Here is a 27,366-nt window from a genome sequence, read left to right on the forward strand (position 1 = left end):
TCAACGGATATCAAGTGCTCCTTTAAGTGGGCTCTCCTCCACATCAACTTGGTTTTAACGGTGTTCGAAGGTGTTCGACGAACAGTTCGACGAACAGTTCGGCGAACACACGGGTGTTCGAAGAACCGAACCGAACTCGAACACTACGGGGGTGGCTCAACACTACTCTGGAGTATAATACAGGAAGTAACTCAGGATCATTAATGTAATGTATGTACACAGTGACTGCACCAACAGAAAAGTGAGTGCAGCTCTGGAGTATAATACAGGATGTAACTCAGGATCAGTAATGTAAAGTATGCACACAGTTACTGCACCAGCAGAATAGTGAGTGCAGTTCTGGAGTATAATACAGGATGTAACTCAGGATCAGTAATGTAATGTATGTACACAGTGACTGCACCAGCAGAATAGTGATTGCAGCTCTGGAGTATAGTAAATTATGTAACTCAGGATGAGTAATGTAATGTATGTACACGGTGACACCACTAGCAGAATAGTGAGTGCAGCTCTGAAGTATAATAAAGATGTAATTCAGGATCAGTAATGTAATGTATGTACATGGTGACACCACCAGCAGAATAGTGAATGCAGCTCTGGAGTATAATACAGGATGTAACTCAGGAACAGTAATGTAATATATGTACACGGTGACACCACCAGCAGAATAGTCAGCGCAGCTCTGGAGTATAATACAGGATGTAACTCAGGATCAGTAATGTAATGTATGTACACAGTGACTACAACAGCAGAATAGTGAGTGCAGCTCTGGAGTATAATACAGGATGTAACTCAGGATCAGTAATGTAATGTATGTACACGGTGACACCACCAGCAGAATAGTGAGTGCAGCTCTGGAATATAATACAGGAGGTAACTCAGGATCAGTAATGAAATGCATGAACACAATGACTGCACCAGCAGAATTGTGAATGCAGCTCTGGAGTATAAAACACGAGGTAACTCAGGATCAGTAATGTAATGTATGTACACGGTGACACCACCAGCAGAATAGTGAGTGCAGCTCTGGAGTATAATACAGGATGGAACTCAGGATCAGTAATGTAATGTATGTACACAGTGAATGCACCAGCAGAATAGTGAGTGCAGCTCTGGAGTATAATACAGGAGGTAACTCAGGATCGGTAATGTAATGTATGTACACAGTGACTGCACCAACAGAATAGTGAGTGCAGCTCTGGAGTATAACTCAGGATGTAACTCAGGATCAGTAATGTAATGTTTGTACACAGTGACGCCACCAGCAGAATAGTGAGCGCAGCTCTGGAGTATAACACAGGAGGTAACTCAGGATCAGTAATGTAATGTATGTACACGGTGACACCATCAGCAGAATATTGAGTGCAGCTCTGGAGTATAATACAGGAGGTAACTCAGGATCAGTAATGTAATGTATGTACACAGTGACTGCACCAGCAGAATAGTGAATGCAGCTCTGAAGTATAATACAGGATGTAACTCAGGATCAGTAATGTAATATATGTACACGGTGACACCACCAGCGGAATAATGAGCGCAGCTCTGGAGTATAATACAGGATGTAACTCAGGATCAGTAATGTCATGTATGTACACAGTGACTGCACCAGCAGAATAGTGAGTGCAGCTCTGGAGTATAATACAGGATGTAACTCAGGATCAGTAATGTAATGTATGTACACAGTTACTGCACCAGCAGAATAGTGAGTGCAGCTCTGTGGTATAATACAGGATGTAACTCAGGATCAGTGATGCAATGTATGTACACAGTGACTGCACCAGCAGAATAGTGAGTGCAGATCTGGAATATAATACAGGATGTAACTCAGGATCAGTAATGTAATGTATGTACACAGTTACTGCACCAGCAGAATAGTGAGTGCAGCTCTGTGGTATAATACAGGATGTAACTCAGGATCAGTGATGCAATGTATGTACACAGTTACTGCACCAGCAGAATAGTGAGTGCAGCTCTGGAGTATAATACAGGATGTAACTTAGGATCAGTAATGTAATGTATGTACACAGTGACTGCACCAGCAGAATAGTGAGTGCAGGTCTGGAGTATAATACAGGAGGTAACTCAGGATCAGTAATGTAATGTATGTACACAGTGACTGCACCAGCAGAATAGTGAGTGCAGCTCTGGAGTATAATACAGGAGGTAACTCAGGATCAGTAATGTAATGTATGTACACAGTGACTGCACCAGCAGAATAGTGAGTGCAGCTCTGGAGTATAATATAGGATGTAACTCAGGATCAGTAATGTAATGTATGTACACGGTGACACCACCAGCAGCATAGTGAGTGCAGCTCTGGAGTATAATATAGGATGGAAATCAGGATCAGTAATGTAATGTATGTACACAGTGAATGCACCAGCAGAACAGTGAGTGCAGCTCTGGAGTATAATACAGGATGTAACTCAGGATCAGTAATGTAATGTATGTACACAGTGACTGCACCAGCAGAATAGTGAGTGCAGCTCTGAAGTATAACACAGGAAGTAACTCAGGATAAGTAATGTAATGTATGTACACGGTGACACCACCAGCAGAATAGTGAGTGCAGCTCTGGAGTATAATACAGGATGAAACTCAGGATCAGTAATGTAATGTATGTACACGGTGACACCACCAGCAGAATAGTGAGTGCAGCTCTGGAGTATAATACAGGAGGTAACTCAAGATCAGTAATGTAATGTATGTACACAGTGACTGCACCAGCAGAATAGTGAATGCAGCTCTGGAGTATAATACAGGATGTAACTCAGAATCAGTAATGTAATATATGTACACGGTGACACCACCAGCAGAATAATGAGCGCGGCTCTGGAGTATAATACAGGAAGTAACTCAGGATCAGTAATGTAATGTATGTACACAGTGACTGCACCAACAGAAAAGTGAGTGCAGCTCTGGAGTATAATACAGGATGTAGCTCAGGATCAGCAATGTAAAATATGTACACAGTTACTGCACCAGCAGAATAGTGAGTGCAGCTCTGGAGTATAATACAGGATGTAACTCAGGATCAGTAATGTAATGTATGTACACAGTGACTCCACCAGCAGAATAGTGAGTGCAGCTCTGGAGTATAATACAGGATGAAACTCAGGATCAGTAATGTAATGTATGTACACGGTGACACCACCAGCAGAATAGTGAGTGCAGCTCTGGAGTATAATACAGGAGGTAACTCAAGATCAGTAATGTAATGTATGTACACAGTGACTGCACCAGCAGAATAGTGAATGCAGCTCTGGAGTATAATACAGGATGTAACTCAGAATCAGTAATGTAATATATGTACACGGTGACACCACCAGCAGAATAATGAGCGCAGCTCTGGAGTATAATACAGGAATTAACTCAGGATCAGTAATGTAATGTATGTACACAGTGACTGCACCAACAGAAAAGTGAGTGCAGCTCTGGAGTATAATACAGGATGTAGCTCAGGATCAGTAATGTAATGTATGTACACAGTGACTGCACCAGCAGAATAGTGATTGCAGCTCTGGAGTATAGTAAATTATGGAACTCAGGATCAGTAATATAATGTATGTACATGGTGACACCACTAGCAGAATAGTGAGTGCAGCTCTGAAGTATAATAAAGATGTAATTCAGGATCAGTAATGTAATGTATGTATATGGTGACACCACCAGCAGAATAGTGAATGCAGCTCTGGAGTATAATACAGGATGTAACTGAGGATCAGTAATGTAATATATGTACACGATGACACCACCAGCAGAATAGTCAGCACAGCTCTGGAGTATAATACAGGATGTAACTCAGGATCAGTAATGTAATGTATGTACACAGTTACTGCACCAGCAGAATAGTGAGTGCAGCTCTGGAGTATAATACAGGATGTAACTCAGGATCAGCAATGTAATGTCTGTAAACGGTGACGACACTAGCAGAATAGTGAGTGCAGCTCTGGAGAATAATACAGGATGTAACTCAGGATCAGTAATGTAATGTATGTACACAGTGACTGCACCAGCAGAATAGTGAGTGCAGCTCTTGAAAGTAATACAGGAGGTATCTCAGGATCAGTAATGTAATGTATGTACACAGTGACTGCACCAGCAGAATAGTGAGTGCAGCTCTGGAGTATAATACAGGATGTATCTCAGGATCAGTAATGTAATGTATGTACACGGTGACACCACCAGCAGAATAGTGAGCGCAGCTCTGGAGTATAACACAGGAGGTAACTCAGGATAAGTAATGTAATGTATGTACACGGTGACACCACCAGCAGGATAGTGAGTGCAGCTCTGGAGTATCATACAGGAGGTAACTCAGGATCAGTAATGAAATGCATGTACACAGTGACTACACCAGCAGAATAGTGAATGCAGCTCTGGAGTATAATACAGGATGTAACTCAGGATCAGTAATGTAATATATGTACACGTTGACACCACCAGCAGAATAATGAGCACAGCTCTGGAGTATAATACAGGATGTAACTCAGGATCAGTAATGTAATGTATGTACACAGTGACTGCACCAAATGAAAAGTGAATGCAGCTCTGGAGTATAATACAGGATGTAACTCAGGATCAGTAATGTAGTGTATGTACACAGTTACTGCACCAGCAGAATAGTGAGTGCAGCTCTAGCGGTGGCTAGAGAACAAGCGTAAGCTCGGCACCAAAAAGAAGAGAAAGAAGGGAGATAAAACATCTTCTCCCGCTCTGACCAAGGTACCTAAGGAAGGTAAAACCGACTCCCCTCTGGTTGGTCTTTCTAACCGGTTCCAAGCCCTTGATAACATCTCTTCCTCAGAAGAGGAGGCTGATGGTGAGGTTCCGGCTTCGGCGGAGCTTACAGGGGGCGCCGAGTCTCCTTCTCCTGGGGATGCAAATTCCTTGGGGGGAGGGACTGGCCCAGAGTCCGGAGACGAGGACGAGAAAAGAAGGAAAAAATGTGGGAATGGACACGTCTGTATCATTGAAGAGGGGGAAGGATTCCTCCTCTGAGGCAGAGGATAAGGGGAGTGGGAAGAAGAAAGCCATCTAGCTCAATCACCAATGTTGGCGGTACCCACTCTGTTGACGCTGACGTCCATTAATTTCGCCAGCATTAAGTCAAATACGGCTAGATTTGCGGCCTTTGATTTTCTCAGCTGGGTTGAAGCTGACATTTTCTTTTTGCAAGAGACCAGGCTGCCAAATATGGCAGAGGTGTTTATAGCTAAGAGGGAGTGGAGACTCAGGCCCTCCTATTGGTCTCTTGCGGCCGAGCCGTATAGCGGAGTGGCGGTCCTTTTTACCGCACCGGTAGAATGCCGACGGGTTATTGAGTTAGAAATGGGGAGGTGCCTGATATTAGATGTCCTCATGAAGGGACAGGAGCTTTGGCTCATTAACATCTATGATCCCCAATCTAAGTGGGACCGGAAGTGTCTCTTTATGAGGATCAAGCCCTACCTTTTTACGAGTCAGCAGGTCGTTTTTGGAGGGGACTTCAACACTGTCATGAGGCCCCGGGATAGAGGAGGTTCCAGAGACAAGCTGACTTATGATAGCGTTGCCCTTAATAGTATAGCTAGTGAGGCTCGCCTGGTGGATGTCCACATCCGGCACACCGCAGGCCACGAGGGGTTCACCTATCACAGAGGTAACTGTAGGTCCAGGATAGACAGGTTTTATTTAAAGGAGGAAGCCGTCTCTTCAGCAGTATCTGTTGTCGAGGTGGATTACTGTATGATTTTGTTTTCCCTGAATGTTACAGAGACCCCCCGGATGGGAAGAGGCTTTTGGAGGCTCAATTCGTCTCTCTTGGAAGAAGCGGAGATAAGACAGTCCTTTGAGGATTTTCTTCAGAGCCAGGTACCGTTACTGGATCTTTGTAGTAGTAAGTCAGAGTGGTGGGAGATGTTTAAGAAAAGGGTGGCGAGATTCTTCCGCCAGCTCTCGAGCCTCAGGAGCCTGGACAGGTACCGCCTGTATCAGGGACTGAGGAGGAAACTCGAGAATCTTGTCTCAAGTGGAGGTAGCCGTGAGGAGATCTCCAGAGTGAAATCTTTGCTAATGAGGTGTCAGTATGATAGACACGCATCTTTTGTTTTTGAGAGGGATTATGGGAAGTACCGCTCGCCCGACCCTTACAGAAACTGCAAGATGTCAGTGAATAGTAAAGTTGTTACAGGACTGGTTGACTCTGTTGGTTCCCTGAAAATATCCAGATCAGAGATCCTGGAGGTCGTCAGACCCTTCTACTCGCACCTCTTGGGGAAGAGGGATCTAGATTGGGATGAGATGTCGGCTTTTCTGGCAGAAGCCGTCTCCGAACCAGGGGTAGACCCCTCTCTTGGCGTTTTGACAGAGAAGATCAGGGAAGAGGAAGTTAAGTTGGCGATTGAAGGGCTTGCCCTAAAGAAATCTCCCGGTCCAGATGGCTTAACATCTGAATTCTATAAGACCTTTAAGGACGCCTTGGTTCCCCTCTTGACTGAGGTATTCAATGAATGTCTTTCCTGGGGCATTCTGCCAAAGTCAATGAGGAGGTCTGCCCTGATCATCTTGTCAAAGAGTAAGGACTCATCTTGCATTGAGAATTGGCGTCCCATAGCGCTTCTCAATGCAGACAGGAAGGTTTTGACAGAGGTGCTGTTTAATCGGCTGGTGAAATTTGTGCCACAACTTCTTTCAGGAGGCCAGCATTGCTCTGTTCTGGGCCGCAGTACAATTAGTGCTGTACTCTGTGTCCGAGAGGCGGTGGAGCAGGGTACGGCTGGTCACTGGAAGGGGTACATGCTTTCATAGGACCAGGCAAAAGCGTTTGATCGGGTTTATCATAAGTACCTCTGATCTGTCCTTCTGAGGTATGGCCTGCCGGGGGGGGTTGTGGATTGGCTTAAGACCTTGTACGCTGGGGCAGAGTGTTTCCCGCTTGTGAACGGTTGGATTGGCAGCTCTTTTGAAGATGGGTGTGGTGTTCGCCAGGGTTGTCCCTTGAGCCCGCTGTTGTACGTGTTTGCGATTGACCCGCTTCTTAGGAGGGTGGAGCGTGGACCGTTGGCTGGGATCGGGATGGACCAGGCAGCACCGGAATCCACCCTGAGAGTGGTGGCGTATGCCGATGACGTCACCGTTTTTGTTTCCTCTGATGGGGAGGCAGAATGGCTGATGTCAGAGGTAAATCGTTACTTGGAGGCATTCGGGTCCAAGATCAACCGGGATAAGTGTGAGAGTCCCTGGTTGGGAGGAGGAGATCCTGGTTTTGATCTCCCGGACACCCTTTCAGAACACAAAGTCTCTGCAAAAGTTCTTGGCATCGAATTTGGCCAGGGGGATTACTCCAAACAAAATTGGGACAGCAGGCTAGAGATCACCACTCAGAAGGTGAACCAATGGAAGGGTTGGTCTTTGACCCTAAGGGAAAGGATAAACCTGATCAAAACTTACCTGCTCCCTTTGCTGATCTATCTGGGCAGTGTGTGCATCTTGCCGGAGCCTCTCTGGACTCGGGTCTACAGTTTGTTCTTCCAACTGTTATGGGGGAATAGACTGAACCTGGAGGTTACTTACTGTACGAAGAGACTAGGAGGGTTGGGTATGGTCAACCCTGTGGTATTCCTTGTGAATACCTTCATTAAGATCAATATTGCAAACCTCTGGAAAGAGAAGGCTCCTCCGTGGGTATTCTCTTGTAGGGGATGGTTTCAGCCTTTCTTCCAGGAATGGGAGACAGGAGGGCAAGTGAAGGATCTACGCACACCGCATGGACATCTCCCGGCTTATGCTACCGTGGTTCTGAAGGTAATTCGCCGGTGGGGTCTAGGAATGTGGGAGGTCAGGACTCAGCCAAGGAAGCTCCTTGACAAAAGGGTTCTGTTGACCCATTTTCAGAGGCCTCTGGCGCTCAGGGATTGCCCAAGTTGGGATCATAGGGTGGGTCTGCATCTTTTGAATTCTATCAGGATTCCCTCGAAGTTTTGGGACTTGGCTTGGCGCTGCTTCCATGGGAAACTGTGTGTGAGGGACAATCTGAAGTGTAGGAGCTCTGAGGACAGGAACTGTTCTCGGGAGCATTGTGGTACCATGCTAGAAAGCATGGACCACTTCCTGCTTTGTTGTCCCTTTAACACAGAGGTGTACAACAGGGTGGGCACCTCCATTGGCTGGCCCCAGCTGGCCGGTCTCTCTTATGCGGAATGGGCCTATGGAGCATTCGAGGACCTGGGTTGTCGGGACTGCTGCACTTTATTTCTAGTTAGCGCAGTGGTTAGGTATCACATGTGGAACGCACGGTGCTTAGTATCGACGCAACGGAAAATCCTCCCAGTGGACAATGTGTTTAGGACCATACTCGGAGACCTGGTGAAGGTGCGTTCTCTGGAGTATGAGAGACTGGTACACGAAGGGCCACTCTCCTCTGGAGGGGCTTTTCTTTTAGTGTGCCCTAGTCTGGTCATCTCCTCTCCTGGTGGTGGGCTGCTGCTGACACCATAGATTTTTGTTTTGTTTTGATCAGTAGACAGTGATGTAGGGCTGCAGGCGCCGAACTTGGGCTTTGTCAGTTGTGGTTATTGAATTGTGTGTTATTCTATTGTTTGTTTCTGTATATATTTTGTAAATGGGTTTGGGTGTAGGTGTTAGGTTGGGTGGTGGGAAAATGGGGGGACGTGGGTTCATCTTGAGGGACACTGGTTATTTGGGTGAAAAACTGGTACTGCCTGATCTGGCCTATGGACGTTGGATATAGGCATGAGACGCAGGACCAGCTCTCAGGTCAGTGCCGGGGTTGGGACTGGTGGGCTCCAGTGTGGGGGGTTTTGTTTAGTATTGTATATATTTGTATAGTCAGTATTTATTTTATAATAATTAAAAAAAAAGTTTATATATATTTGGCAGCTATTGTTTATTTTGTTTATGTTTATTTTATTTATTGTTTGTTGTTATTATTTTCTTTGGTAACCGGACCAGAAGTCTACAGGATGTAACTCAGGATCAGTAATGTAATGTGTGTACACAGTGACCGCACCAGCAGAATAGTGAGTGCAGCTCTGGAGTATAATACAGGATGTAACTCAGGATCAGTAATGTAATGTATGTACACAGTGACTGCACCAGCAGAATTTAGTGATTGCAGCTCTGGAGTATAATACAGGATGTAACTCAGGATCAGTAATGTAATATATGTACACAGTGACCGCACCAGCAGAATAGTGAGTGCAGCTCTGGAGTATAATACAGGATGTAACTCAGGATCAGTAATGTAATGTATGTACACAGTGACTGCACCAGCAGAATTTAGTGATTGCAGCTCTGGAGTATAATACAGGAGGTAACTCAAGATCAGTAAAGTATTGTATGTACACAGTGACTGCACCAGCAGAATAGTGAGTGCAGCTCTGGAGTATAATACAGGAGGTAACTCAGGGTCAGTAATGTAATGTATGTACACAGTGACTGCACCAGCAGAATAGTGAGTGCAGCTCTGGAGTATAATACAGGATGTAACTCAGGGTCAGTAATGTAATGTATGTACACAGTGACTGCACCAGCAGAATAGTGAGTGCAGCTCTGGAGTATAATACAGGATGTAACTCAGGGTCAGTAATGTAATGTATGTACACAGTGACTGCACCAGCAGAATAGTGAGTGCAGCTCTGGAGTATAATACAGGATGAAGCTCAGGATCAGTAATGTAATATATGTACACAGTGACTGCACCAGCAGAATAGTGAGTGCAGCTCTGGAGTATAATACAGGATGTAACTCAGGATCAGTAATGTAATGTATGTACACAGTGACTGCACCAGCAGAATAGTGAGTGCAGCTCTGGAGTATAATACAGGAGGTAACTCAGGATCAGTAATGTATGTACACAGTGACTGCACCAGCAGAATAGTGAGTGCAGCTCTGGAGTATAATACAGGATGTAACTCAGGATCAGTAGTGTAATGTATGTACACAGTGACTGCACCAGCAGAATAGTGAGTGCAGCTCTGGAGTATAATACAGAATGTAACTCAGGGTCAGTAATGTAATGTATGTACACAGTGACTGCACCAGCAGGATAGTGAGTGCAGCTCTGGAGTATAATACAGGATGTAACTCAGGATCAGTAATGTAATGTATGTACACGGTGACACCACCAGCAGAATAGTGAGTGCAGCTCTGGAGTATAATACAGGTTGTAACTCAGGATCAGTAATGTAATGTATGTACACAGTGACTGCACCAGCAGAATAGTGAGTTCAGCTCTGGAGTATAATACAGGAGGTAACTCAGGATCAGTAATGTAATGTATGTACACAGTGACTGCACCAGCAGAATAGTGAGTGCAGCTCTGGAGTATAATACAGGATGTAACTCAGGATCAGTAATGTAATGTATGTACACAGTGACACCACCAGCAGAATAGTGAGCGCAGATCTGGAGTATAACACAGGAGGTAACTCAGGATCAGTAATGTAATGTATGTACACGGTGACACCATCAGCAGAATAGTGAGTGCAGCTCTGGAGTATAATACAGGATGTAACTCAGGATCAGTAATGTAATGTATGTACACAGTGACTGCACCAGCAGAATAGTGAGTGCAGCTCTGGAGTATAATACAGGGTGTAACTCAGGTTCTGTAATGTAATGTATGTACACAGTGACTGCACCAACAGAATAGTGAGTGCAGCTCTGGAGTATAATCCAGGAGGTAACTCAGGATCAGTAATGTAATGTATGTACACAGTGACTGCACCAGCACAATGATGAGTGCAGCTCTGGAGTATAATACAGGATATAACTCAGGATCAGTAATGTAATGTATGTACACGGTGACACCACCAGCAGAATAGTGAGTGCAGCTCTGGAGTATAATACAGGAGGTAACTCAGGATCAGTAATGTAATGAATGTGCACAGTGACTGCACCAGCAGAATAGTGAGTGCAGCTCTAGAGTATAATACAGGATGTAACTCAGGATCAGAAATGTAATGTATGTACACAGTGACTGCACCAGCAGAATAGTGAGTATAGAGCTGCACTCACTTTTCTGCTGGTGCAGTCACTATGTACATACATTACATTACTGATCCTGTATGAGACATGCAGAAGGAGTGCTGTTGCAGAGTGTGACATGCAGAAGTAGTGCTGTTGCTTTAAAGGCATTCAGCAACTATTAGAAGTAACACAAGCACATGAGACAGGAATTGTTGTTCTCCAGAAGCATCCAGCAACTAGAGGGGTTAACACAGTTACAGGAGAAGTGGAGTGTTTTATCATAGCCCCAGGGGAATTTTCGGGAAGTTGTTTACCGCCTTGCTGGATCCAAAGAGTAAGGTTTTGTGTGTGTTCTGTATCTCACAGAAGTGCCCCTGCAAGTGAAAAGGATTCAAGTCAGTAGTGAAGCTAAGCACAGATCTGGTAGAGTTCCTGAACTAGCAGTGCAGAAAATTGTCAGGCAGAAAGATAAGGACTGGAAGAAGTAGTGTCACAGGGATCCTCTCCCTCAGCAACCCCCCCCCCCTCCTCCATCTCACTGTGCTGTAAAGAATGCTGTGTTCATTAATGTGCAATTGCATTAGAACTGTGCTGTCCTGTACTATTGGGAAGACAGAACTGCTGTGCTTCTAAGGAAACTGTACTGTTTGTCACTGGAGCCTGTTGCTCATACGACTTAACTTGCATTGGCTGTGCGGCTTCTTATTAAATGCAACTGTTCTACCGTTTATGGGGACTCTTGTCAAGTGTGTCTGGTCAGCAAGTTAAACAACCTACATGTCTGTGCCTATGGGTCAATACCCCTGTGTGCCTGAGAGAAGCTGCAGAACATGGTCTATTGGCCCCCTGAGTAATGGTCCCCCAGGATTCAAAAGAATTCATGTAATTTGTCTCGCCCCTATCTGAACCTTGCGACGTGCGTGTAACATTGGTGGCCTGTACGGGGAATCCTGACTGGGAATTAGCGTGTACAGGGAGAAGAGGAAACGTGTCTGGAAAAACACAGTAACACAGCACCTCAACTCAAATCTGCTACACCAGTTAAAGGGGACCAGCCCTAAAGAAAACTTACTAGCAGCAATGGATGTGAAAATACAAATGGACAGAATTAGTGAGCTGCTTCTTCAGTTAACCTGTGAAGAATTGAGAACAGTAGCAGAACATATAAAGATGTCAGAAGAACAGATTTCTAAAGCTTGGGTTAGATAAATCAGGGAGACAGTCCTCTCTAACACCACAAATCACCATAAGGAAAGAATTCAAGATCCTAGGACAGATTGGACAGATTGAAGAGTGTGAACAGAAAGAGAGACTATCTTATAGGAACTTGTTGCACCAGATCGATGCAGGCTTACAGAAAGGCTACCAGCCAGATCGTTGAGGGGGTGGTGATCAGTCCAGGACTGAACCTCCGTAGTATGCTAGAAATGAAGAGTCAATTGACCTTGTGTGGCGCCCCTGAGGGTTCAGTCGCCACAGAGGTACTGCACCTCACCCAGAGATGTGGTGTCTCCTTCTCTCAGGTAAGAAGGGAATACTGCCCGGAACCCCAACATCTGCACTCAACACTACACTGCTCCAGGCCGGCTGTAAGGCAGAGCCGTATTTACACTTAGGCACTCATGGTCCGGTGCCTAGGGCGGCAGATCGCAGGGGGCAGCGCCAGGGGAGAGTTTTTTTTTTATTTTTCATTTATTTACTGTATTTATTTTTTTACTTCCCTCCCCTCCCCCAGACTCCATATGAAAACCGGAGTCTTTGTAGGGGAGGGGGGGGTGTCGCCGGTGAAAAGTGCGGTGCTGTCATTGCATTGCCGCCCGCATGTGCCTCGATGCTGAGAGCGCTCCTGTCGCCGGGTCAGACAGGAAGCTACTGTTGGCTGTACGGAACCCGCACTTCCGGGTTCCATACAGCTCTGTTCCTTCCTGTCCCGCGGTGGCTCCCAAGTGCTGCTGCTGTGGTGGTGGCGGCGGTGAGACGGATCCGGAGGACGGGAAGCAGGCGGAGGTGCAGCCGGTGGAGGTGCAGCCGGCACCCCCGCACTCTGCTGCAGCTGCTGCCGGAGATCCTGGTGGAGATCTTCTCCTGCCTGCCCGGCACCGAGATGCCGCCGCTCGCCCTGGTGTGCGAGCTGTCATGGTGGTACATGGCGGTACACTGTGCACAGCACAGAGCTTAGAACATGGTGGTACACAGTCTCCCGCCGCCTTAAAATCAGTCCGTTTCTCATCCAGGAGAGTCGGATGAGTGTCATCGTTTTTTTGGTCTGTTTGGCATGCAACTGCTATGCAAGTGTCCGACATTTTTCTCAGATCACATCCGAGTGCTGTCCGTGCTCAATCTGTTTTTTTGTCAGCAGCTATTACTGTATAATCATTTACAGGAACATTTTACAGTGTTCTCTGCTGCAGAATGAGAATGTATCAGTGAAACAAATGGTTGCCTCTCGGATGGTCCGTGTGCGGTCCATGATTTTGTCAGACCATAGACTTGCATTGGCGAGTCTCGCGCGTGAATCGCATACTGTCGCAGCATGTTGCGATTTTTTTCTCATCCTGAATCTGGATGAGAAAAAAGCGTCCGACACTCAACAATGTGCTCTCAGACATTGATTAACATTGGTCCGACTGCAATGCGATAAAATCACGCATTGCGCTCATCCAAGTTTCACGCCAGTGTGTCCGTACCCTAATAATAAAATCCATATAGTAATCCTGCAATGTCTGCTGGACATGGTATGGGGAGGGTTTATGGCTCAGTTAGTACACACTCCATACTTCTTGTTATTAACCAGTTAATGCTCTCTTGTCCACCGCACTGCAGTGTCAAGAGGAAGACAGCGAGACAGGCAGCAACATCGCATCAGGGAGCCCCTGACCTCGAAATAGAAGATCCTCAGATCCTGGTATTGTGACATAATATTAGGAATAATATTTTTTGCATTTATATTACACTATGAACTCCACAGCACTTTACAGACATCATCAACACTGTCCCCATTGGGGCTCACAATGTAAACATCCTTTCAGTATGTATCTGTAGTGTGGTTGGAAACCCATGCAAACACTTGGAGAATAAACTTGCACATAAACCAATTCAAATCATTAAAAGATTATTATTTTTTCTATTTATCTCAAGGTAGTCTGTCTGCAGGATTTTACCCCTACAAACCTTTTATATGTGCTACCAGGAATGTGGGTGGAGAAGCTGCAAGGATGGGGGGAGAAGCTACAGGAAACTTGGGCCGCAACAGGGGGGAAGATTGTCTGTGATTGGGGGGGTCCGAGGGGGAGGGGATTGTACGTAACGGGGCCACGATGGGGAGGGCTGCGATGGGGGGGGGGAGGGGGCGCCACCGCTGACAGTGCCTAGGGCAGCAGGAACTCAAAATATGGCCCTGCTGGAAGGGCGATATGCACTGTGTGTGGTGCCCCTGGCTGGAGAAAGAGGAACCAAAGTTAGGGGGAACCAGTAGTGGGTATGGGTGGAGGAAGTAGGAGATATATAAAGGGAAGCCAATTGAGAGAGAGAGAGAACAGTAAGGACAGTCAGTGCGGGAGCAGAGTCTCTTTAGGAGCTCTGCTCCATAAGTGGGGCCTAGTGATAGAGGCCCAGGAGGGGAGCAGAGGAGTAGGGCTCCGATCTACAGAAGGGATCCCAGGGGTACGGAAGGAGCAGGAAGCCACCCTTACGCCCGAAACTGCCCGCAGGCAGGAGGGATCAGGCTGCAAGAAGGGGACCGGCCCCTGGTCCAGCCGTGTTACTCAAGGTCTCGGCTGGGAAAACCGGAGGCTTCTGGCTGATATAGTCAGTTGCCGAAGTCTCATTCTAATCCCCTTGAGGGTCAAGCAGGTCCGGGAACTCCAACGAGACAGGAGGGACTTCAGAGCACCCGAGCGGGATTGAGAGTGGGGAAGCGCAGGGCAGGAGGGAGAAAGACCCAGCGCGAAGACGGTCTAGCTAGGAACACGCGAAAGTGGGGTTCTGTCAAGTACTCCTAATTTTCCTGAGGAAGTGCTGAACCCCTGCCTGGTGAACGCAGCGCGACGTGGGAGGCTGACACCTGTACAGTGCACCAGCAGAACTGTCATAAAGATCTGTGTGTAAAAACCTTGGATGACTGCACTGCACTGCCTCCGTCCATTCTTTTATCTGCGCCATCTTTCCCTCCCCGCACTACAACGCCCAGCACAACACACCATTTCTACCCCCCTACTCTGCCCTGGAGCTAGCTCTACCTGTGGAGGGCCACACCATCACTGCTGCGGTAACACCAGCTCCAGAGGACTGCTCCGCAGTGGCGGCTCCCTTTAGCCGCAATCCACAAGTGGCGTCACGAACAATCTACAAACTCCATGTAAATAATAATCATCCCTTTTTTTTTGTTGACCGCCCAGGGCCACGGACCGGGCCAGCCACCGTGATATCCCCCGACTAGCATCCAGAGGCCCGGCTGCCGAGTACCCCACGGCCCTGGGGGCGCGTCATCTCTGGCGTCACGAACAGGATTCGTAACCAGCCCGTTATCACCGGGTATTGTGCGCCTAAAAGAACTGTTTTACTACATCGAATGCAGCGCCCACCCCAGAAGAACGGGCGCCATTATGTGCATGATAAAGGACAACAGTGTGAAACCTCCCAACGTGGGTCGGGTCCCAGAGTGGCACCAAAAGTACAGCCCGCCTCTTACAATTGTGACCGTTCGCGCAGACGTGTCTGTCAAGACGGGAAGGACGTCCCAAGGAGTGACCGACAGCAGGCTACCAAGGAACCACCCCCGAAAAGGGAAGGGAGAAAGAGAGAAGCGTTGGAGACAGGGTGTGGTCTGGACAAGTCCAGACAGACCGCACCCGGCAGCCAGAATGGAAGGAGGCCAGGATCAACCCTCCGCCTCTGGCCTGCAGCAAGTGACCCCCCTCACCCAGGAGGGAGCGGTCGTCGAAATGTCCCCGGAGGATGCGGAATTCCTCCAGCGCGAGATCCAGGAGCTGGGCCAACAAATGGAAGAGGCCCGGAGAGCAGCGGTCGCCAGGTGGAAAAAGGAGCTGCTGGCGAAGATGGCCGCTCGGCGGCAGCCGGCGTCGTGTTCCACCAGCGACACCCCAGCCCAGGCGGACACAGATGAGCATCAGGAGGCCGCGTGCAGCACAGGAGCAGGTAGGAAGAGTTCCCCTGTCCCGGGCGTTGAGTGCGCTGACCTGCTCCTGGGCCTCCTGCAACACCCTTCGTCCCCGGGCGCGTATGCCTTGGAGCCGCTTATGGGCCTGGAACCTCTAATTCCGGGCGCGATCCCCGAGGGCCTTCTGCTCAGCATGCTCCCGGAACCGCCAGCCCCTGCACCCGCATGGGTATACGGGCAAGCCACGTTTGACTGGTCCGCAAAACTGGAGGACCAGCAACGACCTCCACTGTCACCGACACCAGCAGCCCCGGTTGCCTGCCCAGAAGGAGAAGAGTTCAGGTGGGACAACCAGGGGGGGGGGACCTGATGGGGTTCCCGTGTGAAACCCAGGCTCAAGCCCTGTAGAAAGAGGGGTTCTGCAGGCGAGAGCTCCTCCAACTGGAGAAAGAGCGGCATACTCGTCGGGTGCGCTGAGAGCCAATAGAGGCCCAGAGCAAGGCCGCAAATACCCAAGTCCGCCAAGCGGAATCGGCGCGTCCCAGTCCCTGGGAAGAGGGACTGGTCGTCAATTTCGACTTGGAGGCTGGGTGGTGTTTCATCCGCAATCCCAACTTCACCAGGGACATCTTTGTAAACCGGCGGGACGTCGAGTCACATCTAGAACAAGGCCACCCCGACCGGAACCTGTACCCTGGTGATTATGTCTCTTATACCAGGCACCACGGAGAACGTGGGTGGTATGCCCTCCAAGTTCACCACGTGTTCCAGGAGGACGAAGACCTGCCCCCGCAGCCTGAGGCTGATGACCCGGCCGGTTCAGTCGGCAAGTACCAGCAATTTCCCCGGTGGGGATACCACTACTAGGAAAGTAGGTGGGACTGGACTGTTTATAGTTACCCGTTAGGGTATAAAGACAATAGGTTGTGGACAGTGAATGACCAAAAAACTTTATTGTAAATAGTTTGCACTTGTTAAAGTGCCCCCTATTGGTTTTATAAACTGCAACGTATGACCTTAGAGCAAAAACCCGCTTTGCGTGGCGGAAGACGTGGTCCAACACCTGGATCACCTATGCCGTGCAGCCACACCCAGGGCCTAGGTTGAGGGTTTTCGGATGGGTCCCTCATGCTGCTGAATTTTCACCTTGACCAGTGAGAGGGACACCCTATTTGGGATCTCACTGGAATCTTGCTTGAAAAGTTTTATAATGTTTGATAATATAATCTGTAACGTTAAAGTGATGTGCCTCCCATAAAGGGAAGAAATGTTATAATCTTCTAAGTGAATGCATTCAAAAAAATTTTGTGTGTCTAAATTACCTTGTTTTTGCTCAGTTCCAGCCAGCGGACGTGCTGTGTTTTACCAGGGGGGAATGTGGCGCCCCTGAGGGTTCAGTCGCCACAGAGGTATTGCACCTCACCCAGAGGTGTGGTGTCTCCTTCTCTCAGGTAAGAAGGGAATACTGCCCGGAACCCCAACACCTGCACTCAACACTACACTGCTCCAGGCCGGCTGGAAGGGTGATATGCACTGTGTGTGCTGCCCCGCCCCTGACTGGAGAAGGGGGAACCAAAGTTAGGGGGAACCAGTAGTGGGTGTGGGTGGAGGAAGTAGGAGATATTTGAAGGGGAGCCAACTGAGAGAGAGAGAGAACAGTAAGGACAGTCAGTCCGGGAGCAGAGTCTCTTTAGGAGCTCCACAAATGGGGCCTAGTGATAGAGGCCCAGGAGGGGAGCAGAGGAATAGGGCTCCAATCTACAGAAGGGATCCCAGGGGTACGGAAGGAGCAGGAAGCCACCCGTACGCCCGAAACTGCCCGGAGGCAGGAGGGATCAGGCCGCAAGAAGGGGACCGGCCCCTGGTCCAGCCGTGTTACTCAAGGTCTCGGCTGGGAAAACCGGAGGCTTCTGGCTTATATAGTCAGTTGCCGAAGCCTCATTCTAATCCCCGTGAGGGTCAAGCATGTCCGGGACTCCGACAAGACAGGAGGGACTTCAGAGCACCTGAGCGGGATTGAGAGTGGGGAAGCGCAGGTCAGGAGGGAGAAAGACCCAGCACGAAGACAGTCTAGCTAGGAACACGAGAAAGTGGGGTTCTGTCAAGTACTCCTAATTTTCCTGAAGAGGTGCTGAACCCCTGCCTGGTGAACGCAGCGCGACGTGGGAGGCTGACACCTGTACAGTGCACAAGCGGAACTGTCATAAAGAACTATGAGTAAAAACCTTGGATGACTACACTGCACTGCCTCCATCCATTCTTTTATCTGCGCCATCTTTCCCTCCCCGCACTACAACGCCCAGCGCAACGCACCATTTCTACCCCCCATACACTGCCCTGGAGCTAGCTCTACCTGTGGAGGGCTACACCATCACTGCTGCTGTAACACCAGCTCCAGAGGACTGCTCCGCAGCGGCGGCTCCCTTTAGCCGCAATCCACAAGTGGCGTCACGAACAATCTACAAACTCCATGTAAATAATAATTATCCCTTTTTTTGTTGACCGCCCTGGTCCACGGACCGGGACAGCCACCGTGATATCCCCCGACCGGCATCCAGAGGCCCGGCTGCCGAGTACCCCACGGCCCTGGGGCGCGTCACTTGCAACAGCTGAAGATGATTTTAAAAGGGCACTATAAAGAAGAGAGTACTTCAGAATTGTTCCACCGACTCATTAACCTCTCACAGAAAAATAATGAATCACCCCAAAGTTTCTTGTTCAGAGCAATTGAACTGAAGGATAGACTGTTGTTTGCATCCAGAGATGTAGAAGCGGAGAAGAAGTTTGATGCTGGACTAGTCCAGAAGAAGTTCTTCAGATCATTGGAAACGGGGTTAATCAGCAAAGACATCAAGTTGCAGCTGAAACAGTATCTAGAAGATCCTGGCATTCTGGACGAAGTCCTAATTGAAAAAATGAATGAGGCAGCTAGTTTGGAGTCAGAGAGCGAACTGAAGTTAAAGAAAGGCTCTGCTCCTAAAATCACCAAAATGAGTCTGGTGAAGTTGGAGACCCCCAGTGGCCAGTCCGAAGATCATCATAGAGACCCTCCAGTGCCACCTCCGAGTGGGAACCTTAAATCACCAACAAAAGAGAGGACTGCCAGCGCGGACTGGGAGGAAGTAATAGGAAAACTGAGAGCCGAGTTCATTGAGGTGAAAAAGTTGATTCGTTTCAGGCCAGAACCAGTATCCCCCAGACCCAGAAGTGGGTTCCAAAACAGAAGATGCCCGGCTTGTGAAGCGTGCCGTTCATAAAATCAGAGAACAGTGTGTGTCCACTGTCTAAGATTTGGTGAGGAAGGACATTATGCCAAGGAATGCCAATGGTCATTTGGGTTAAAAGAAGCAGAAGCAAATCCAAATCTCACCAAACCACAGAACGGCGCATGAGGTAAAACGGCTGCATGAGGTAAAACGGCATTATGAGACACTTGGTGAACCAAGACAAGTGCCAAGGACTGTTGACTGGAAACATGTATCTCTGCCTGTGGACCAGGTAAGCTCACTTGCGTGGTATTCACCACCGAGAGGCACTATGGAAGATGTTGCCTGGTTGAAAGACTTGTTTTCATGCTTTGATTTTACTTAAAATACTTTGTAGAAACAAAGAACTGTTAAAGCCTAGTGAGAGAGAGCTGGTTGAAGACGTACAAAAAGCTCCAGCTGAAAAGATGCTGATTGTTTTAATTGTGTTAATTGTTTATTTCTTACAGGCATCCTACAAGAAAAAGGTCGTAAGATTAGGTTGTTATCAATTTATATGAAGTTATCCAACTTTCATCACTGTATCAGAATTGATCAGATTGACCAATTAAGATGAATTTCAAGGACGACATTCACAAAGAAGGGAAGAGCGTGACATGCAGAAGTAGTGCTGTTGTGGAGTATGACATGCAGAAGCAGTGCTGTTGCTTTAAAAGCATTCAGCAACTATTAGAAGTAACACAAGCACAGGAAGTATTGTTGTCCAGAAGCATCCAGTAGCTAGAGGGGTTAACACAGTCACAGGAGAAGTGGAGTGTTTTAGCAGAGCCCCAGGTAGATTGTAGGGAAGTTGTTTACTGTCTGGCAGGAGCCAAAGAGAAAGGTTTTGTGTGTGTTCTGTATCTCACAGAAGTGCCCCTGCAAGTGAAAATGATTCAAGTCAGGAGTGAAGCTAAGCACAGGTCAGGTAGAGTTCCTGAACTAGCAGTGCAGAGTATTGTCAGGCAGAAAGATAAGGACTGGAAGAAATTGTGTCACAGGGATCATTTCCCTCACCCACTCCTCCATCTCACTGTGCTGTAAAGAATGCTTTGTTCATTAATGTGCCATTGCATTAGAACTGTGCTGCCCTGTACTATTGGGAAGACTGTGATCTGCTGTGCTGCTAAGGAAACTGCACTTTTTGTCACTGGAGCCTGTTGCTCATAAGACTTAACATGCACTGTCTGTGCAGCTTCTTATTAAATGCTAATGCTACAGTTTATGAGGACTCTTGTCAAGTGTGTCTGGTCAGCAAGTGAAACGACATATGTGTCTGTGCCTGAGGGTCAATACTCCTGTTTGACTGAAAGCTGCAGCACATGGTCTATGGTCGCCCTGAGTAATGGTTCCCCCAGGATTCCAAAGAATTCATGTAACCTATCTCGCCCCTATCTGAACCTAGAAGCGTGCGTGTAACATGTACTGATCCTAAGTTACATCCTGTATTATAGGGGTTGTCCACTACTTTCCCCCCGCCATGTATCTCCCCAGGGCCCTAAGATGTCTTGTAAATACCTTCTGTTGCTGATAATGCCTGTGAGCGTCGCTATCACTGGCTGCTTACAGACATCATGTGACCCCCGGCTGCAGCCGGCTCTGACATTCGCTGATGTCACGACAAGTGCTGACAGCAACCGGGGGTCACGATCTTCCTGGTTTCACGATGGATGCCAGGCTCTGGGCGGGGTTACCCCCGCGTCACACTCGGCATCCACCATGCGCTCTGCCTCTCCCCATTCATTGGGAAAGCAAGCGGGGGATGCTGGGTGTGAAGCGGGGGTAACCTCGCCCACACCCAGCTGCTACCACGGGGTACCCAGCGCTGAGTCATGCCTCATTTGCCGTGATGTCAGCGCGGGGTCACGAGATGCCTGTGAGTGGCCACCGATAGCGCCACTCATAGGCATTATCAGCAACAGAAGGTATTTACAAGAAGTCTTATGGGCCCCGGGGGGATACATTGGGGGAGGATACATTGGGGGGGAATAAAGTAGTGGACAACTTCTTTAATAAAAACTGCAAGGATGCGCTGCAATGCTACTCATATTTATATAAAAATGTTAAACAAGTGATCCTACCTGGGATCCCTGATGAAGGAGGCTGAAGCCTCAGAAATGCGTTGGATTAGCACTGGGTGAACCTCCTTTCAGAGCAATCCCATAGCCTTTGTGACGTCACACTGATACAGAGCGGACACATCCTTGTTTTTTTTGTTTTTTTGCCACATACGTGTGACCGGCCGGCACACCTCACTGGCTTTAGGTGGATACCTTCATCCCCTAGTGCAGATTCCTGGTCAGACACTGGGCGGCACCCGCTGTCTTCATCTGCCTTGAACTATACATCTGTGAGGGGTGCAGGGTGGTAGTAGTGGCGAGAACTGTCGTTGTGTTCTTACACCCTGGCTCCACGACAAAGACAAATGTCCCAATTCTTCTGTGCTGTGCGTGTGGTGTAGAACACTCATGTTTTGGTCGTAGATCTCTGCTGTCTTCAGTTTTTTCACTTCAGGAACCGCCACACACACAATAGGAGACTTCCACTCCATTTTATAAAAAATAACTTTACTTAACAGTCCAACTTCAACCTGAGGGAACATGCAGTATTGGGGACATCCTTTTCCAGGTTCACAGTTCATTGCACAGCATATTTTAATATTCACCGTCTGTTTCTCCTGAGCTGTCCCTTCCATAGTCGATCTCTTTGGCCTCTGAGACGCTCGCAGTTTTAAGAGTCTCGTATTGTCTTCTCTGTACTGTTCCCAGTTAGACTTACCCTCTTGGGTAGATTTTTGAGACAAGCCGCTCTGCTCGCTCCTGTGGACTGTGGGTCCCGAACATTAATGGAAAAGTCTGTTTCAGAGTCCCTGACTAAAATTACTCTGCTGCTGGACTGAACATGCTTCTGTGCCCCCTGGACCACCAACCACTGCTCTGTCACATCTCTCCCTCAGACTCTAACTAACTAACTGACAGGAAAAACCTTTGCTCTGCCCTGGCCCAAACTCCTCCCTCTTATGACTGGGCCAATCACCAATCCTCCTTAGGTTACTGGGCAGACTTCCCCATTACTACCCCGGCTCCTCTTACACTGGAGCTATTGCTAAACACATTAACTGTTTCTATCCTAAACTCAGGGGCGGACCTACCGCTCGTGCAGCCGGTTCATTGAACGGGGGCCCCCCGAGGGAGAGGGAGCCCCTCCAGCCTCCAGCAGGGCCGCCATCAGGGCATGACTGCCCTGACTCCAGCATGGGGCCCGGCCGGTCGGGGCCCCCATGGGCCCCCCCTCTTGTGCGTCTCCTCATGGGGCCCCCCTGCAGGACCCCCCGCCGTCACATGACCAGAGATGTCCCTGCCCTCAGCATGGGCCCCCGGCCCCATGCTGAGCGCTGGGACATCTCCGGTCATGTGACGGCGATGGCACAATACTTACCCCTCCCCGTGTCTCCGCAGCGTCTTCCCGCTCTGCACTGTGACGTCTCAGGTCAGAGGGCGCGGTGATGTCTTTACACCGCGCGCGCTCTCTCCTGACCTGTCACAGTGCAGAGCGGGAAGACGCGAGCGACACTGGAGTCTGGAGCAGCGACAGCTGCAGGTAAGAAGTGAGGTGAGTATGGATTTTTTTATTTTTTTCATGTATGGGGGCATGGGGCATTATATGGTGGGGGGAGAGTGGGTGTGACATCCTGCATGGGGCATTACATGGGGGGGTGACATCCTGCTTGGGGCATTATGTGGGGGCGTGACATCCTGCATGGGGCATTATATGGGGGGGGAGTGGGTGTGACATCCTGCATGGGGCATTATATGGTGGGGGGAGAGTGGGTGTGACATCCTGCATGGGGCATTATATGGGAGGGTGACATCCTGCATGGGGCATTATATGGGGGGGGAGTGGGTGTGACATCCTGCATGGGGCATTATAAGAGTGGGAGGGGGAATTGACATCCTGCATGGGGCATTATAAGGAGGGTGTTTGTGTGACATACTGCATGGGGCATTATAAGGAAGGGGGGGTGTGACCTCCTTCATTGGGCATTATAAGGAGGGGGGGGTGACCTCCTGCATGGGGCATTATAAGGGAGGGGGTGGTCTGACATACTGCATGGGGCATTGAAAAGGGGGGAAGTGACATCCTGCAAGGGGCATTATATGGGGGGGAGAGGTGACATCCTGCATGGGGCATTTTATGGGGGGTAGAGGTGACATCCTGCATAGGGCATTAAAAGGGGGGTCTCATCCTGCATGGGGCATTATAAGGGAGGAACAGCCTGCATGGAGCGTTATATGGGGGCCAATATTCTGTATGGAGCGTTATATGGGGGTCAGTATTCTGTATGGAGCGTTATATGGGGGACAGTATTCTGTATGGAGCGTAATATGGGGGAAAGTATTCTGTATGGAGCATTATATGGGGGCCAGTATTCTGTATGCAGTGTTATATGGGGACCAGTATCCTGTATGGAGCGTTATATTGGGACCGGTATCCTGTATGGAGCATTATATGGGGACCAGTATCCTGTATGGAGCATTATAAGGGGGTCAGTATCCTGTATGGAGCATTATATGGTGCCCATAATACTGTATGGAGGACTATACTGTCCGGTCCGCACTGTGCGCTGAGGATATCGCTCATGTAATGTAGTAAATGAAATCCTTGGCCTTGTACTATATGTATATATTTCTCTGTGGTATCTGTGCATCATGAATCATGGTATGTGTTAAAGGGGCCACTGAAACTCTGTCGCCCAGGGCCCACAAAAACCTGGAGCCGGCCCTGGGGGTAAGTATAACAAGTTTTATTTTTTTTAAATACAATTAATTAACTAGGAGTTGGGGGAATCAGAGATGCACGGGGGGGGGGGGGGGTGAGAGATGCACGGGGGGGGGGCTTCATACCCCCTATGAAGGGCAGGGGGGGGCCCCCAAAAAATTCTTGCACAGGGGCCCACTACAGTCTGTGTCCGTCCCTGCCTAAACTATTGTGCCCATCACTGCACTGCACCCAGTTCGTGATCTAATATTCTGAAAAAAGGAGAATGGACAGCACCTCCAAAAACATACGTTGATCTAATCCTTCTCGGCAAAAATATATAAAACTGAACATAAGGTTCTTAGTTTAACATTCTGATCAGACTGTATGAAGCCCACAGCCATGTCACGGAAAACCTCGTAGTGGGTCCTAACATTTCCTGCCTGATTGGGAGCGGAGCCGCGCGCCAACCACCGCCGCAGCGACAATGCACCAGCAGGGCGACTGAAAATGGCTCTTTCTGGAGACGAAGTCCTGGCCTACCCCGACTATGGCCAACCCTTTTTACTCCATACGGATGCCAGTGACGTGGGACTGGGAGCGGTGCTGTCCCAGGTACAGCAGGGCAGAGAGAGAGTGATTGCCTACTCCAGTAGGAAGCTCCGTCCTACAGAAAGGAACCCCGACAACCATAGTTCCTTTAAGTTGGAGTTTTTAGCCATACTCTGGGCTGTAACGGAGTGCTTCAAACACTACCTCGCCCCCTCCAGATTTACACTCTTCACAGACAATAACCCGCTGACGTACCTGGAGACTGCGAAGCTTGGTGCCCTAGAGCAACGATGGATGGCCCGACTGTCTAACTACGAGTTTACCATCAAGTATCGGGCGGGGCATAAAAACACTAATGCTGATGAGCTGTCCAGGATGTCCAAATTGCCAGATGGGAGAGAAGACTCGGAAGATCTGGAGGAGATAGAGCTACCCGCTTTCCATCGCCACGGGGTGACCCAGTGATCCCACTGTGTGAGGGACAAGCACTCCGCCAACAGAGAGGCCACGTTCAACCCATTGCCCCACCATGGATGGGCAGAGACGCAGGATAGCGACCCGGCTGTCCACCTGGTAAAGGAGTTGCTGACACAAGCTGACTCGCACCCTGATCCAGATGCTCCACGGGAGACCCAAGAGTTGTGGAAGGAGAAAGGCAAACTGTTCATCTACAAGGGAAAGCTGTGTCGAAGAAGCATCAACTCCCGGACACACGAACTGGTCTGGCAGGTGGTAGTCTCGAGGCATGATGCACCAATGGTCTTAGAAGCGTACCACGATGGATCAGGACACTTCGGGTGGAAGAAGTTGGAAGTCCTGCTACGTGAGCGATTCTACTGGGTTGGCATGAGAAAAGCAATCGAGAGATGGTGTTGAGAATGTGGTCCATGCAACCTGAGACAGAAAGACCGTGACAGCCAGAGGGCTCCCCTGCAGCCCATAATCACCAAACAACCACTTGAACTGGTAGCCTTGGACCACGTGAAGCTAGCCCCAAGCCGGTCAGGCTATGTCTACGCTCTCACCATAGTAGGCCATAGTAGACCATAGTAGAATGTGTGGAGAGAAGTTTGTCCCAGGCGAGACAGAAGCAGGAGAATACTTACAATCAGCAACCACCTGCAGTTCCCTTATCACCTGTAGAACAGGTACTCAGGAGGAAGAGACGAGTCCATAAATTGGTTGACCAGTGGGAGGTTAAGCCATACAGCATCCTACCCTCGAATTCCGATAACACCAAAATGTGCCTCATCAGTTAAGATGGAGGGGAAACTTCAGCGGAAGTTTCAAGAGACCACCTGAAGATATGCCCTGAACAATTGAAACACAAAGAAGAAGACCAAGACAGCCCTCAGCCCATAGAAAAAGTGGAGGAAACGGTCCAGACAGTCCTTGGAGCATTTCCCCGGTCTTGGACGCAGGTGAACCGAGCAATTGTGGTACCGGTCCTGACCTTTCTCCAAGCGGACTCACCGGAAGCTGCAGAGGCTCCAGAACAGCAAACAGACCAATCAGCCCCAGAGACAGATGCTTCATCAGCAGCAGATCAAGAAAATCTACCCTCTGCTAGCAGTGAACCTGTCATACCCAGGGTGAGCCAAAGAATTCGTAGGAGATTACCCAGCCTGCACGGCAGCTCACCCCAGAGAGAAGCGTAGAAGAACTGGACACCGGAGTCTGAGGCTGTGGGGCACTGAAGACCCAGCAGCAGAAACCGGAGAGCAAAAGACTGCAGGTCTCCTGGCCCCATCAGACGACCGGAGGCTCCGCAGCACATAGGGCCCAGCACCGCCATGTGGGAGCGACACTCCAGGAAGGCCCGAGCTGCCTGCTATACGGGTGAGCACAGAGACATTTTACTAAGGGACGAGGGCTACAGCACAGCTATAAGCAGCAGGGCCAAAGAGATTAGCGCAAAGAGAAGGCCTCCAACTTTACCTGGCGAGGTGGACTCCCAACTTGCTTCCAAGCCGCCTGGACCTCTACTACAAGCTGGTTATTATCTGCGCCATCCCCTGCATTACACTGCACAGCAACATCTATAACATCACCATTTCCTGCCCTGGAGCTAAGCTCTGCCTGTGGAGAGCTGAACCAACTCTGCTGCGTCATCATCAGTTCCAGAGGAACTGCAATTCAGCAGCGGCTCCACATAGCCGCATACCACAGGTGGCGTCACGAACATAAAACTATAAAAACTATAATCCCCTTTTTATTGACCGCCCTGGGTCACCGACTGGGTTACCGCCACTGTGACATCCCCCAGCACCGACCGGCCTGGCACCGAGTACCCCACAGCCCAGGGGTCGCAGCAGATAGATGGGTAAGATGGATGTGAGATCCAGGCTTCAGCCTCCATTGTCTTTATGGGATAATAATACTCTATAGATTTAATAAACTTAGAGATGTTTCTGTAGGTCTTTTCATGCGCTTCATATTTGCTTTGCAATTACGTAAATTACTTGGCAGCCGTCTCTGTCACATGGATGACTGTCTGCAGACACAGGAGCGGTTTACTTCTGGATTCTGTGCCAGTACATTAATGAGGTTGAGGATATTGATCTCAGATTAAAAAGTTAAGAGCAAATATTGTCACGTTGTCCCCAAGATTGCAGCTCACGCAATGATTTGTAAAGTACGAGAGACGCCACATTGACCATCTCTGCCCCCTGATGACATTGGAGCACCAGACCCAGAAATGTACTGACAGGCGATCCACTT

The sequence above is a fragment of the Phyllobates terribilis genome, unplaced genomic scaffold (genome assembly GCF_046119375.1).
Source record: "Phyllobates terribilis strain yellow unplaced genomic scaffold, ASM4611937v1 Scaffold_130__1_contigs__length_5004896, whole genome shotgun sequence".
Lineage (NCBI taxonomy): Eukaryota > Metazoa > Chordata > Amphibia > Anura > Dendrobatidae > Phyllobates > Phyllobates terribilis.